General features: G+C 44.5%; 1 pseudogene; it reads right to left on the bottom strand.

Annotated features, from left to right (window-relative positions):
* Positions 1-252: 252 nt before the first annotated feature.
* LOC143535502 (DNA polymerase lambda-like) lies at positions 253-13,894 on the bottom strand (annotated as a pseudogene).
* Positions 13,895-14,777: the final 883 nt, after the last annotated feature.

Raw genomic sequence — 14,777 nt, forward strand, 5'->3', positions numbered from 1 at the left:
CTTGGTTACATCCGGTGACATTGCCTCAACTGAGCTAACTGGGCGTGGATTCACAACATAGTGGGTATGCATACGCTGTTAAGTAAAGATAGTTATGGTAATTAAAACGAAACGATTACAAAAGTTCAAGTTTCATCCAAATCAATCCCATAAAACCAAACGAAACTGTAAAACTACAAAGTTACTTAACTTCTAAAATAACCGTTATATACAAACACAAACACTCCCCTTCCTATTTACATAACATGCTAGTTAAATATTGCGTTCATCCGGTTCAAGCCACGGAAATCCAAGAAAGTCAAACACTTCCTTTTCTGAGTCAAACTTCAAACTTGTGCTACCACTGACCAGCACAAATTGTAAAGTTAGCCAGCCATTAGGAATAAACAGAGTTCTCGTTTTCTATTAATATCATCACCCTTTTTCCACTAGATCCATGAGTTGCATGAAAAAGCCTGACATTATAAGCTACAATGATTAAAACTGCAAAAAATACATATAAAACTGACATACCTTCTGTTCACCACATCGTTCCCTGTCCAATGTATTAGCCCAAATGGGTATATATCCTTTGGGTGCACCTAAAAATTGAGGACCGAGTCATGTACATATAAAACAATATTTCAGATTGTTTTGAAATACATACAAATCTCATAAAAGCATGTGTAACAGAACACATTGCCAAAAGGAAACCAACATTGTGAAAGTCTTTTATAAGTAACTAGTTAAGGCCATTAACTGAGAGACGCATCAAATTAATATTATGAACCATAAATTATTCATTTTTAAATAGTTGGAATTATAGGCATTATACCTTCAAATCAATGCGATGGCGGAGCTCACGCCCAGGATACGTGCAAAGACCAAAGTATGTATCAACCCCGGAATCAGTATCCTGCGCAGCTGATAAAACTTAGGAAATATAATCATCTTCCACCATGCTATAAATCATAGATAAAAACAAACAATAAACAAAGATAAATTCATACATACACATATATTATACATTTCATACTTACCTGCTCGCTGTGAATACTGAAAACCAAATCCTCTCTTAAAAAGTTTATATCTTTCAATTGATTTACATACTTGGATTGAAAACCTATATGGCTGTAAAAGAAATCCATTCAGTTCTGAAGACCATGAACAGTAAAGCTAATTAAAAAGAACAAAAAATATATTAATATTTTTCAGTTTAGCTCAAACAAACCCAAAGACAACATCATTTTAAAAGTAAACCAACTGAAAAAAATTATTGTTTATAATAACTTTACATCCAATATACACATTGAATTTGTTATTTATATTAGTTAACTTTAAGCCTTCAATTTAAAACCGAACAGGAAATGGTTTCACAATTCAATTTTTATAAAAGCTAAAAAAGTATTAGTTTAGATATATGACCTTTTTCCATCAGGATGTGTAATTATAATGTCCATATCCCCACAAGTAGCCTTTCCACTTTTAAATGAGCCTCCACACACAACACTCACATGAGGTAAAATTTGATCACAACATTATTAAGAAATAAATTCAGAAATAGGATGCGAAAGAAACTACACCATCACTGATTGAGCTTTATGAACAAGAATAACCTTAACCCTAATTACTGGTTATACCATGAATCGAACAAACGATAAATAACTGAACTCGTTACATGGCCTAACAATGTTTTCAGATAAAGTCAGAACTTAATATAATCTTATGTGATTATTGGTTGGTTGGTCTTCTATTAAAGGATATTTGTGATTCCTTTGTTAAATTATTTTTCTTACACATGTGAATTTAAAAGATAATTTGGTCTAGCAACCCAATTAACATGTCATAAGAACAAGATAAATAAACAACTAACTTTTGATTTTCAGATAAAGTCAAATCATGCCACAAAAACTTTGTAGTGATAAAATTCACAAAAATCTTGCATTTTCACCCTACATTAGCATCCTTATATCCAAATATTATGAGAAAGGAATATAAAACCCATGCTTGGGGTTCCACTATTCACCCCCTATAAATATTAATTATATTTTTTGTCAACGAAATAAAGGGAAAGGGTTATACAAGTAGAATGAATAGCTATTATTATTTAACTGAATCTGGGTATATATGGAGAAACCCTTGAAATTTAGCATGAAATTCACCAAACTGAAAATTTAGAATGAAATTAACCAAAATGAAAATTTGCAACAGTTTATGTTTATAATTTGAAACATGATAAAAGAAGCTTCACAATGAGGAGCATTACAAGAGTTAAATTGCCATACACAAGTTACTTTTCAGAGTTAAAGTAGACTAGATCCATATATAATATAGATATATATGATTTATTGATGTAGGATTATAATTTGAAAGCTACCCTTTAAAAATTACGTATCTAATATCAATGCTTGCTACCAGATAATGATAAAAATAGTTTACTTTTTAGAGTTGAAGTAGACTAGATCAAAAAGAAGAACATCAAAATTTTTATGGGGTTATAGACATATATGATTTATTGATGCAGGATTACTCATCCAAAAAATGGAACTTTCCAGACCTTAAAACAACAATCAGACTAATGACAAAGTCTCTAATGCCAATCACTTTATTTCTTTATGAAGTTTAACGCGCTATTTCCAATCATGGTTTAATCATTTTAAGTTGTTCTTGGTTCTCTCTTGGCTATCTCAGTAAGCCAACATATTCCTTCAATTAATATCCCGCGACAAATTAAAGCATAAGACACGTTTTAAGCATAATGATCGTAGGTATTGAAGAAACACTAACCGGACCCCGGACAGATTACTGGTAACCTGGGGGTTGGAGAGATGTTTCCCACGAGGGGTTAGACCCTTGGAAGATGGTTCTTCTGATAACCTGCAAAACAGACACCGTGAGCTCGTCACTGAGAAGGGGGGGGGTTCCTCCTTGTGACCACCCTCCGGCGTGAGAATCAGACTAGATTGCTCTTTAAATATAAAAGTATATTAAGAGATTGCTAGAGCAGATATCAGGTATAATATGATGATAATGTAATAAGATATGATAAGATGAGATGGTCATACCATTTGGGGTATTTATAGCCGAAGGTAGGTTTCCAAGGAGGTATGGCCGGCTGCTACAGTGTTCCTGTTCATCAACAGTAGCCTACGCACGTGCCCTGCTGGTAGTTGGTGGGTAGGTAGCGGCTGATAGTGACCAGGCCTGCTGTATACTATTCCTGTTCCACCAACTGACGGCTACGCACGTGGTATGGCAGTAGTTGGTGAGTAGGCAGCGGCTAATAGTGATACAGTACAGGAGCATGCTGCTCGCCATACTGTATCAGTGAGCTGTCGTATCTCTGATCAGATCTTTCGCCCATACCTCGTCAGGTACAGTAAAAGATCCTTCAGTATACGGACTGGCTTATTTGGGCGGGAGTATTCCCCCTCCCGCCTCTGTGCGGGATTGCTCCCGGCTTGGCTCATTCCTTCAGGTGACACTGAATGATGGAGAGCTAAGTGCCTTGTGCGTGTAGCCATGCTGCGCGGGTGGCCTTCCCTAATGGCTTGTATCCGAGGCTGCGGGGACAGGCGGAGTCCTTCACCATTGGGAGGCATTTCCTGCGGGACCAGCTTGCGTACTGCGCGTAAGGACGTTACGTCTCTGAGCATGGTTGGTCCTGCGGATCCAGTTGGTCTCTGCGCAGACGTCCCTGTTTAAGGTGAGTCTTGCGGGTCCAACTGGGCTCTGCTGGGACCTACCTCTTCAAGTCCCCCCAGTCCAATGTTCTTCTCATGAGTGTTTAATAAAGTGAGGTGAACTTTTGGACTTGAGCAAAGGGTTTTGAAAAGGGTTTTGTAAGGTTTTCCATGGGGATTCTTTCCGCGGAAGTCCTTGTCACTTGCAGAAATGCCCGAGTTTCCTGCTTGGTCTTTGGGTATGATGCGGGTAGGTCTGTAACCTCCTCGCAAGTCAGGAGCATTGAGTCCCAGTTGTATGTATTTTCCATGAGGTTTTGGTAGTTTTGAACATAGTGATCAATTATGTTAAGACCACCAATTCCATCTTGGAGCTTCAAACAACGTAGTTCTCGACGTTCCCGCTATGCGGGGATGTTATTTCCGTTTCCGCAAGCATTGCCCAGAAGATCCTTCTTGGTTTCAATTCCCAGCGGAGCGCTAGGTATGTGAAGGGTTTTGCCTTAACACTGTACCTGTGCTCGTCTTACGGTTACTTTACTTCCAAGGTATTCCTAGCGTCAATTCCCTGCGGGTGCTAGGTATGTGAAGGGTTTTGCCTTTACACTGTACCCGCACCCGTCTTATAGTTACTTGGTTGCCGAGGTACTTGGCTTCAATTCCCTGCGGGTGCTAGGTATGTGAAGGGTTTTGCCTTAACACTGTACCCGCATCCGTCTTACGGTTACTTGTTCACCAAGGTTTTCTTGGCTTCAATTCCCTGCGGGTGTTAGGTATGTGAAGGGTTTTGCCTTAACACTGTACCCGCAGCCGTCTTACGGTTATTTGTTTGCCAAGGTTTATTTGGCTTCAATTCCCTGCGGGTGCTAGGTATGTGAAGGGTTTTGCCTTTACACTGTACCCGCATCCGTCTTACGGTTACTTGCTTGCCAAGGGGTAAGGGGTATTTTCCCGCTTACTTTTTAATATTTTCGAATTTTGAATTTTGAAATTCGAAGAGTTGGTGAAAAGATAAGTCCAAACCTCTGAAACGTCGTGCGACGGTTTCTTCTGACTGTGTCAGGACGTGCAGGAAGTTATGGTGACGTGACAGAACATGGTCATTCCAGTCGCTTTTTCAGGCGCGTGGGCGCGATTTTTCGGGCGCGTGGCCGCGAAATCACTGGCACACGTCCTTTCAACAGCTGTTGCCAGCCTGCTTTTTGCCACGTGTCATAGTTTCATTGCACATTCAATTTCTCTCTCCTCCGCATTAAATTCACCGCATTAATTGCGATTACTATATAAAGGGGGAGAGGGTTATTTGCAATTCACACTTTTCACTCTTCTCTTCATCCTTAAGGCGATTTCCGGCGAATACTCCTTTATTCAATCGAGCATTCTCTCGAAATCGTTCTCTTCTTTCTCTGCAAGATGTCTTCTCGTGATGCTGAAGCTATAGCCGATGACAGGGGTACTGCTGGCGAGTGCCAGTGTGCTCTGCCCGGCGATCAGTACCGGTATGTTGTCAGGAAGTTCATGCTCGATCATCTCGAGCCTGAGTTTCCTGAATCCCACCAGACCGTGTACGATGCCCCCAGAGGCAAGATCGGGGTTTATGCTGCATTTTTTGTCTATGGGAATCTTAGATTTCCATTGACTAAATTTGTTTACCGTGTCCTTGAGAGGCACGGTGTTCATTTGACCGAGCTGCACCCCATGGCGATCGCCAAGATTCGCCATTTTGAGTGGGTGTGCCGGATTTTGGGCATCGAGCCCCATGTGGACCGCCTGATGACCTTCTATACCTGGAGGTGCATCCAGGGGTGGTACACCTTGACGACCCGTATTAAGGGTCTGAAGATTTGCGACACCGAGCGCAGTCTTCGCGCGTGGAAGCAGGAATTCTTCTACATTTCTGCCCGCGCCATCCCCCTTGCCATGAAGTTTAAGAATGGCCAAGCGATACCGAGCCTTCACGCCCCCAACTACCAGGAGGCGGAATGGTTTTCGAAGATATCCCGGATCCAATCTCCGGTTTACCGGTTTGCGGAGTCCGGGATGGTCATGTTAGGGATGAGCCGGGTGTGGAAGGATGCGTCTCAGGTTCCCATCCTTCTCGAATACGGTTTGAACTCTATTCCCTATGGTATGTCTTGTCTTTCTTTTTGATACAAGTTTGTCTTCTAACTGTTTCTTTTCTTTCAGAGGGAAATAATTTGGAGTCGCTTCTGTTCCCGCGGGAAACCGACGGTCCCGCGCGGATGGGTACTCGTGCTCTGGACGAGGGCGAGTTGCCCATCCTGGAGCAAACGGCGGATCGTTTTGTGGAGGTCTATCCGCTGGGCCACGAGATCCTGAGCCACCGGCGGCCAGGTAAGGCGATATTCTTTCCTCAACCCCTTAATGCTGTACCCGCTGTTGGAATTCTTGACCTGTCTTCTTCTGAGGAATCCTCAGATGCTCCTCCACTGGTGCGGAAGAAGAAAGCTGCTGCCGGCGGGAAAGGGAAGGAGAAGGCCTCCACGGCTGGTCCGGTGGTTCTATCTGACTCGGAGTCAGATAGTGAAGAGGTGGCGGGGAACCCCGGTGGTGAGGAGACCACTGCTCCGGAGGCTACGGCCGTTACCTCCGGAGAACCAACGAAGACGACGGTGACCGGTACCAAAAGGCCGGCTCCATCGGGTTCCTCCCCGCCCGTCCGTACGTTCAGGGTCAAGAAAACCCGTAAGTACAATCATAATGTCTTTGCAGATTTATTACTTCATAAATTTATCTAACACTTTCTTCTTTGTGCAGGCGTGGATGTTGACGCATTCCGGGGTGAAGCGCAGAGGAGTACCCTTCCGCCAATGACGGTAGGCTTGGTCAGCCTACCTGAGGCGTCGACCCAGGTGCCTGCGCCTGCTACCGCTGGTTCAGTTGCTCCCTCTGAGCAGACTGTTCCAGTTGAGATGACGTCACCGCCGGCTGTGAGTGCGATTTTTACAGCATCCTTCACAGAGCCGGCGGTTACTGCTGCTGCCTACGAGGCGGCGACGGCGGCGGCGACCACAACGGCGACCTCGGCGGCTGCCACCATGCCCGCGCCACCGGCACCGATGGCCGGACCATCAGGTACGCGCAGGGCTTCCCGCCGATCTTTGCCACCTTCCCGTCTGCCTGACCTGTTGGATGGATTTCCTTTAGGTTCAGGTGATGGGTTTGGCGGCTATCGGCCTGTCATTGACCCTACAGGTGCGTAGGGTTCCTTTCTTTTCCCCTTGTTTTTTATCATCTTTTCCTTACTGCCTTTGTTTTCTTTTGCAGTGTCGGATTCCAATGAAGTGTATGTTCCGCGATGGAACATACGCCGAGGAACAACCCTTCGTACCCCTGTGGAGTGCGTGGACTGGGCTCGCCACGCTGCTCCTCATGGTGCGTTGGGGGAAGCCATGGCTAGCTACCAGGAGGGTAGGCTAACCAATGAGCTTCGGGTTCTCCAAGCCCGGATGAAGCCGCGCGTCGAGCTGCTTTGTCGTGAAAACGACAAGTTGAAAGCAGCTCGCGCCAAGGACATATCTGAGGCGCGTGCTCTTCGGGAGGAGAACCAACAGCTGGCGGCAGCTGCCGCCGACAAGGAGAAGGCCTTCAAGGCCCTCGAGGTTGAAGTTCAGGCGCGACTCGAGGCCCGCTCCAAGGCTGCCCAAGCTGTGAATGAACAGCTTCGGCTGGCCAGGGAGACTGCGCGAAACGCAACCGAGAGGGCTGCCAAGGCTGAAGCCGTTGCTGAGCCTTTGCGTGTGGAGAATGAGGAGCTCAAGGCCAAATTAGAGGCTCTCCAACGCGCTCATGATGCCTTGGCAATGGAAGATGCCAAGAAACTCCAGGAAATCCTGGACCAGAGGGGGGTGCTTGACCACACCGAGCGGAAGCTTAAGGGCGTCGAAGAGGCTGCCGCAAAGGAAGTTTTACTTGCCAACCTTAACAAGAGCGAAGCCGAACGCGCCCATAACGAAGCTCAAGCTGCCCTCCAATGGCTTCTTCGAGAAGCGTTGCCTCAGGTATGTTTAGTTTTATCTTCACGCTTTTCTTTTGTAAGAAAAGGTTCTAATACTTGTGTTTTCTTTGTAGGTTGTGCGTCGGGTCTTTTCAGAGACCTCTTACGATGATGCTATGACCGCAGCCCTCAACGCTTCTCATGAGGATGGGGAAAAGGCCGGCTTCCTGCTTGGTCTAGGGTTTGTTGAGAAAGGCGTCCCGCCTTCCAACTTCCCTTTGTTCGGTGTGGATACCGAAGCCATTTATGACCAAGCATTGAACCAATACGCCGCCTTCCCGCATCCAGTGGTGGAGAAGGTGGACGAAGTAGCTGCTGCTGATGATGGGTTAGCTGTCCTCAAAGCGTTCCTCGAACCACCCCGTTCTTCTGACGGAGCGGGTCCAAGTGGAAGCGGCCCTGAAGCTTGATCCTGAAGATCCCTTCCCATTGCTAAGATAGACTTGTATAGTTTTATTCTTTTAGGCGGGTAGTTACCCGGCCATTCTTGTAATATATTCTTGAAATATTAATCTTTTTGCGTATAAGATTGTTATTTCCTTCTTTGGGTTCCTTGCTTTATAAACTTATGACTTGCATACTTAGTTTAAATTAGCAATTTTCCAAGTGTTTAGAATAAGAACCTTTGAACGTGGTTGATAATGGGTTAAAGTTTCGCTTCCTCCTTCGTGATTGTGCGGGTAGAACCGTCACTTGCACTTGGTAGGATGGCTAAACTTTAGCCTTCATCTGACCTGCGTGTAGGTTTTCCTTCGAAATTTCTAAGGCATTAAGATAAGTTAACCTTTGAACGTGGTTGATAAGGGATTAAAGTTTTTGCTTCCTCTTTCGTGATTGTGCGGATAAGACCGTCACTTGCACTTAGTAGGATGGCAAAACTTTACCCTTATCTGACCTGCGTGTAGGTTTTCCTTCGAAATTTCTAAGGCATTAAGATAAGTTAACCTTTGAACGTGGTTGATAAGGGATTAAAGTTTTTGCTTCCTCTTTCGTGATTGTGCGGATAAGACCGTCACTTGCACTTAGTAGGATGGCAAAACTTTACCCTTATCTGACCTGCGTGTAGGTTTTCCTCACCTTTTGAGGATAAGTTAACCTTCGAACGTGGTTGATAATGGATTAAAGTTTTCGCTTCCTCTTTCGTGATTGTGCGGATAAGACCGTCACTTGCACTTAGTAGGATGGCAAAACTTTACACTTATCTGACCTGCGCGTAGGTTTTCCTCACCTTTTGAGGATAAGTTAACCTTTGAACGTGGTTGATAATAGGTGTGAAGTTTTGCTTCCTCTTTCGTGATTGTGCGGGTAGAACCGTCACTTGCACTTAGTAGGATGGCAAAACTTTACCCTTATCTGACCTGCGTGTAGGTTTTCCTCATCCTTTTAAGAATTTTGTTTTGGACCATTCGACGCGCGGTTGTCGATAGGTTAGTGTTCAGTTTCCTTTCATGATTCATGCGGATAGACCGGCACTTTCATTTAATGGGAGAATTGAACTTTTCCTTCAACTGACCTGCGTGAAGGTTTGCCACGTTATTGGGTTCGTGCGGGTAGGACCGCCTTCCCACGCAACGACTTTACGTAATGTGAATGCCGTCACCAGTGTTGCATAGTTTAACCGTTCGACGCGCGGTTGTTGATAGGTGGTTATTCAATTTCCTTTCATGATTCATGCGGATAGACCGGCACTTTCATTCAATGGGAGAATTGAACTTTTCCCCTTCAACTGACCTGCGTGAAGGTTTGTCACGTTTTGGGTTCGTGCGGGTAGGACCGCCTTCCCATGCAATGACCTCACGTAATTATGCGGTGAAAACCGGCATATTAGTGTTCAGAAAAGTATAAATGTAAAATCATCAGCTTCGATGTTCTTAAAGAGAATCATTTCCATTAGAAGTGGCTCTTGGCCTTTTCTTTACAAATTGGAATTGATTTACATGCAAACTGTGTAAATGAGCTCCCTTCCATGTTGGGATGGGAGCGCCATCGAGCCGATACGCACCTGGTTCGGGATCTCGTTCTTTACGCAGCATGTAGTCTCAATGTTGAAGCTGGAATTTTTATTCGTTTTCCCCAGCTGGGGTTCTACACGCATCCGCCTGCTCAGCCTTTATTGCGCCACGAGGTGCGCGAGCGTCCCATTTCTGACAAATGCTTCGACCATGTCTTTTACATCTATGCATTCTTCAGTGTTGTGGCCCTTTGTCTTGTGAAAGTCACAGTATTTGCTCCGATCAGCATCGTGACGATGTCGGATTATCGGAGGTTTTGGCCACGGGAGCTCTTCAGTGGCGAATATCTCAGTGACGCTTTTGGTGAGTGGCGTCCATCTGGAGTTTCGGTGCGGCTGTACATTATCCCTTCCGCCCACTCTATGTTGCAAGCCGGATGAGGTGTCAAAGTTTACCCTTGACTGCCAAATGCCTAGCTTTCGCTTTTTATTTAGTCTGGCGGTGAGGACGTTGTCCTCTCTCGTCCTCTGGGTGTAGAGGTTTGTGCTCTGTGGGAGATCTTTACCCAGCTGCTTCTCCGTTTCCGCATAGCGTTTTGCTGCTGTCATGATGCCATCCCATGTGGATGGCATGCCATCTTTACCCGTTAGGGTGCGGATGAGCTCTGGGTCATGTGCGCCCTGGATGAAGGCAGCGCGAACAAGATCTTCGCTGATATTGCCCAAACTTAGCTTCTTTGAGTTGAAGCGAGTGATGAAGTTTGGCAGAGATTCATCTTCCTCTCGTATGCATTTGAGGATTGTCCATTGCTCCTCGGTATACTTCCGTTGCTGGCTGAAGTGTTGGCTAAACTTCTGTTGGAAGTCTGCCCAGTCGTAGATGTGGTTGACCGGTAGACGATCAAACCAAGCTCTAGCAGCCCCAACAAGCGTCATTTGAAACATGTAGCACCACGTGGGTTCCGTCCAATTGCTGACGGTTGCCCCCGCTATGAACCTGTTCAAATGATCGTCTGGATCAGATAAACCGTCATATGTGCCTATGTTAGGCATTTGTTTGGCACTCTTTGGGGCGATTACTTCCGCAATGTCCCTTGCAAACTTGGACATTCCTGCATTTGCAATGTTTGGTCTGAACGTTTTGGAGAAGTCTCGTGGACTTCCACCTGTGCTTTTTGGTTTGAAGGCTTGTCCAAAATGCCTTTTCGGTTGGGATTCCGTTTCCTTACGCTTCCCTTTTGCCCTATGGCGAGGGTTCGCGTCAGAGTCGGATTCCTCCGAGTCATCCTCCCAGTACTCGAATTCGTCGGCCTGTTGCACGGAACGCAAGCGTTCGTCCAACTCAGCCTGGAATTCCTTTTGTCGTGCCTCCGCCCATGCCTTAACTTCATCGAGAGTCTGGCGGGGGAGTCTTCGTTTCTCAAACTGGGTATCGGTGGATCCCAGTAGGCGATCATTTACTGCACTTGCCCCAGCTTTGGTAAGTGGGGTAGTGTTCGTAAAATTTACTTCACTTGCCCCGGCTTCGGTAGCCGGGGTAGTGTTCGTAAAAACTGTGTTGCCGGTATTCCCCCTAGTAGCTGGGGTTGTGGTTACCGGAATTTCTCTAACCATCTTTGTAGAAGTTTGAAAAAACTGGAGAAAATTGTAGTTCTAGCTTTATGCACGGATGGCGCCAATGAAGAAACACTAACCGGACCCCGGACAGATTACTGGTAACCTGGGGGTTGGAGAGATGTTTCCCACGAGGGGTTAGACCCTTGGAAGATGGTTCTTCTGATAACCTGCAAAACAGACACCGTGAGCTCGTCACTGAGAAGGGGGGGTTCCTCCTTGTGACCACCCTCCGGCGTGAGAATCAGACTAGATTGCTCTTTAAATATAAAAGTATATTAAGAGATTGCTAGAGCAGATATCAGGTATAATATGATGATAATGTAATAAGATATGATAAGATGAGACGGTCATACCATTTGGGGTATTTATAGCCGAAGGTAGGTTTCCAAGGAGGTATGGCCGGCTGCTACAGTGTTCCTGTTCATCAACAGTAGCCTACGCACGTGCCCTGCTGGTAGTTGGTGGGTAGGTAGCGGCTGATAGTGACCAGGCCTGCTGTATACTATTCCTGTTCCACCAACTGACGGCTACGCACGTGGTATGACAGTAGTTGGTGAGTAGGCAGCGGCTAATAGTGATACAGTACAGGAGCATGCTGCTCGCCATACTGTATCAGTGAGCTGTCGTATCTCTGATCAGATCTTTCGCCCATACCTCGTCAGGTACAGTAAAAGATCCTTCAGTATACGGACTGGCTTATTTGGGCGGGAGTATTCCCCCTCCCGCCTCTGTGCGGGATTGCTCCCGGCTTGGCTCATTCCTTCAGGTGACACTGAATGATGGAGAGCTAAGTGCCTTGTGCGTGTAGCCATGCTGCGCGGGTGGCCTTCCCTAATGGCTTGTATCCGAGGCTGCGGGGACAGGCGGAGTCCTTCACCATTGGGAGGCATTTCCTGCGGGACCAGCTTGCGTACTGCGCGTAAGGACGTTACGTCTCTGAGCATGGTTGGTCCTGCGGATCCAGTTGGTCTCTGCGCAGACGTCCCTGTTTAAGGTGAGTCTTGCGGGTCCAACTGGGCTCTGCTGGGACCTACCTCTTCAGGTATAATTTAAAGAAAGAATACTTACTCCAAGTAAAACATCTTCTGCAGCTCTCTGTAGAAAGTTGTCCATCTCTTGTACCTATTATTAACCTTGCCACTTTTCAACTGTTTAAACAAGAAATCATCTTAAAAAAACAAAAGGTCAAAACTCACCAAAATGTAGTTTTAATTCATAAAGCCTCCTAAATCATCTTTATCAAAATATCATATCATTACTAAAATTATACACTGCACACATTAATTATTTTCAAAATTCAACAAATTTGAAGAAAATATTTCATTTTGCAACATCTATGTTCTTTTCTTTGAATATGCTGGAAAAAAAATAAAAACCTTAGAATCCAAAATATTTCAATCCTAACCATTGTGAATTTGTGAGTGTGACATCATCTTTCAAATCATCCAGACTCCTGTGTCCTTTTTCATAAAGTTTCAGAGCCGTAGCGGGACCCACCCCCATACTTCCCCAAACAAGCTAAATGTCCGTACCTGAAACCAATACAACCAATCAAACAATCAGTTGCTTTATTTTCATAATCTAAATTTAAAGATTCATGATTGCAATATTATACAAATCTTGATATTTGTAATGTAAAACACACCTTTTCATCACTCTCAAGGTGTTCCAACTTGGACAATGTCCCAGTGGTCACGATCTCGTGTGTCTATAAGACTAAGGGGTGTGGGGGGTCTAGTGGCGGCTCCAGCAGAGCCAAGAACCAATAATATTATGACGTGTGGCAGAGAGAGAAACTGGATAGGGGGGGTGTTGGAGCCCCTGGCCCCTGGTGTGGGTAGCGCCCCTCTAGCGCCCATATTAAAGCCCCACATCCTCTCTTCTCCCGCTACTATGCTCATGGGTGGTGTTTGCGCCTCGGTAGCGCCCCCTCTAGCGCCCATTTGGTGTGGTATTAGCGCCTGGGGGCGCGAGCGGAGGGGCTCTAGCGCCCCCTTTGAAGCCCCCACACCCCTCAGTCTAATAGTAAACTTAATTTCACGTTAACTAAGCATATTGAAGATAAAATGTCAAAAAGAAAATGCAATGTTTTATGAATAATGTCTACTCACATGATCCTGCATTGACTTTCCAATAGGGGGTAAGTCTCTGACTTGGTCAACACCTTCAATTTTAAATGGTAATCTTTCAATAACAGGAATTGCCTTGTAACAGCTGAAGGTCCGACGATCATCACTCAAAGCTGACAAATTTAGTAAAATACGAAAGTGAATCTAAAACAACTGATTATGAATGTGTAGAATGGTACGGTTAATAATAAGTTTACCTCTATATATATTTATAAGCTTGCCAAATATTTCAGTAATATTTCGATTCAAATCAGGAGGATGATAAGGCAATCAACTATCATCTTGTGCACTAATCTGAGTATTAAAAAAGAAAGAAAGAAATATATATCAGACACACCATTGAGATATATAAATCAGTAACAAGAGGTCTTACAGAACTATGTTGACCATCAATGTTGAGTTGACTAATGCTTGAAGGGCTTTCGGGTGATGAGTTGTCTTTAGAAGTGTCTGACTTGTTAACTTGTAGGAGTCTTGGTTGAAATTCTCGGCTACTCTCAAACTGTCCTCTAACCATAGATTAAGAAGACTGGCCTAAATAGAAAATCATCAATCACCACATAATGGAACATATAACACCATGGATTACCTACCCCTTTGAAGGGGTGTAATAATTGTAATAATTTGAGAGGGAATTTGTGGAGAAGGTAGTCGGAATCGGTTGCGAAAACGTGAGTCACATTCCCAGACAAACAATTGCTTTCTTCTTCTTGTATGGTTGCTCCCATCTGCACTAGCTTTTGCTTCCATATCTTCTTATTAGTTCACCGCCACATGACATAATAATAATAATAATAATATTAATTAATCATGCATACAAACAAACGACCTGCCTACCTAGAATTAAATTATTAATTAATGCGTATAACCAACCTGCTTGCGACGATTTTGGGCGCCGTTACCAACGAGGAAGACGACCATTCCAGAGAATATTCCATCAGGATCCGACGGTGGTGGACAACGCTTTCTGCTTCCCATTACTATTACTATTACTATTACTACTGTTAGTACCAAATCAAATCAAATATAATCAACAAGTAAAGGAAGTGTTCAACCCAATAGGGTGGATAGAGTTGAATGGTTTCATCTAAATATACTTGACAAAATAGAGAAACAGAGTATATACATAAATGGTAAAGCGCTTCAAATATATATAACTAGGATTTACACCCTCGCGTTGCGGCACATGTGTAAAACCTAGTATTTACATATGCACCCCACTCGAAAGCATGAAGTTACCACCACCGTCTATATTCGCCATCTTCTCTCCCGTAGTCAGTAACTAACATTAACCATTAAGAAACCTGAACAAAAAGTAGACATAAAAACGATGTACCACAAACGCTCATTGCATCGTGTTAACACACAAAACTTAGACCGATACATAAAATATAGAAAAA

Source organism: Bidens hawaiensis, unplaced genomic scaffold (genome assembly GCF_021521415.1).
Source record: "Bidens hawaiensis isolate Kalapana, Puna unplaced genomic scaffold, B.hawaiensis_p1.1 tig00010538_1, whole genome shotgun sequence".
Lineage (NCBI taxonomy): Eukaryota > Viridiplantae > Streptophyta > Magnoliopsida > Asterales > Asteraceae > Bidens > Bidens hawaiensis.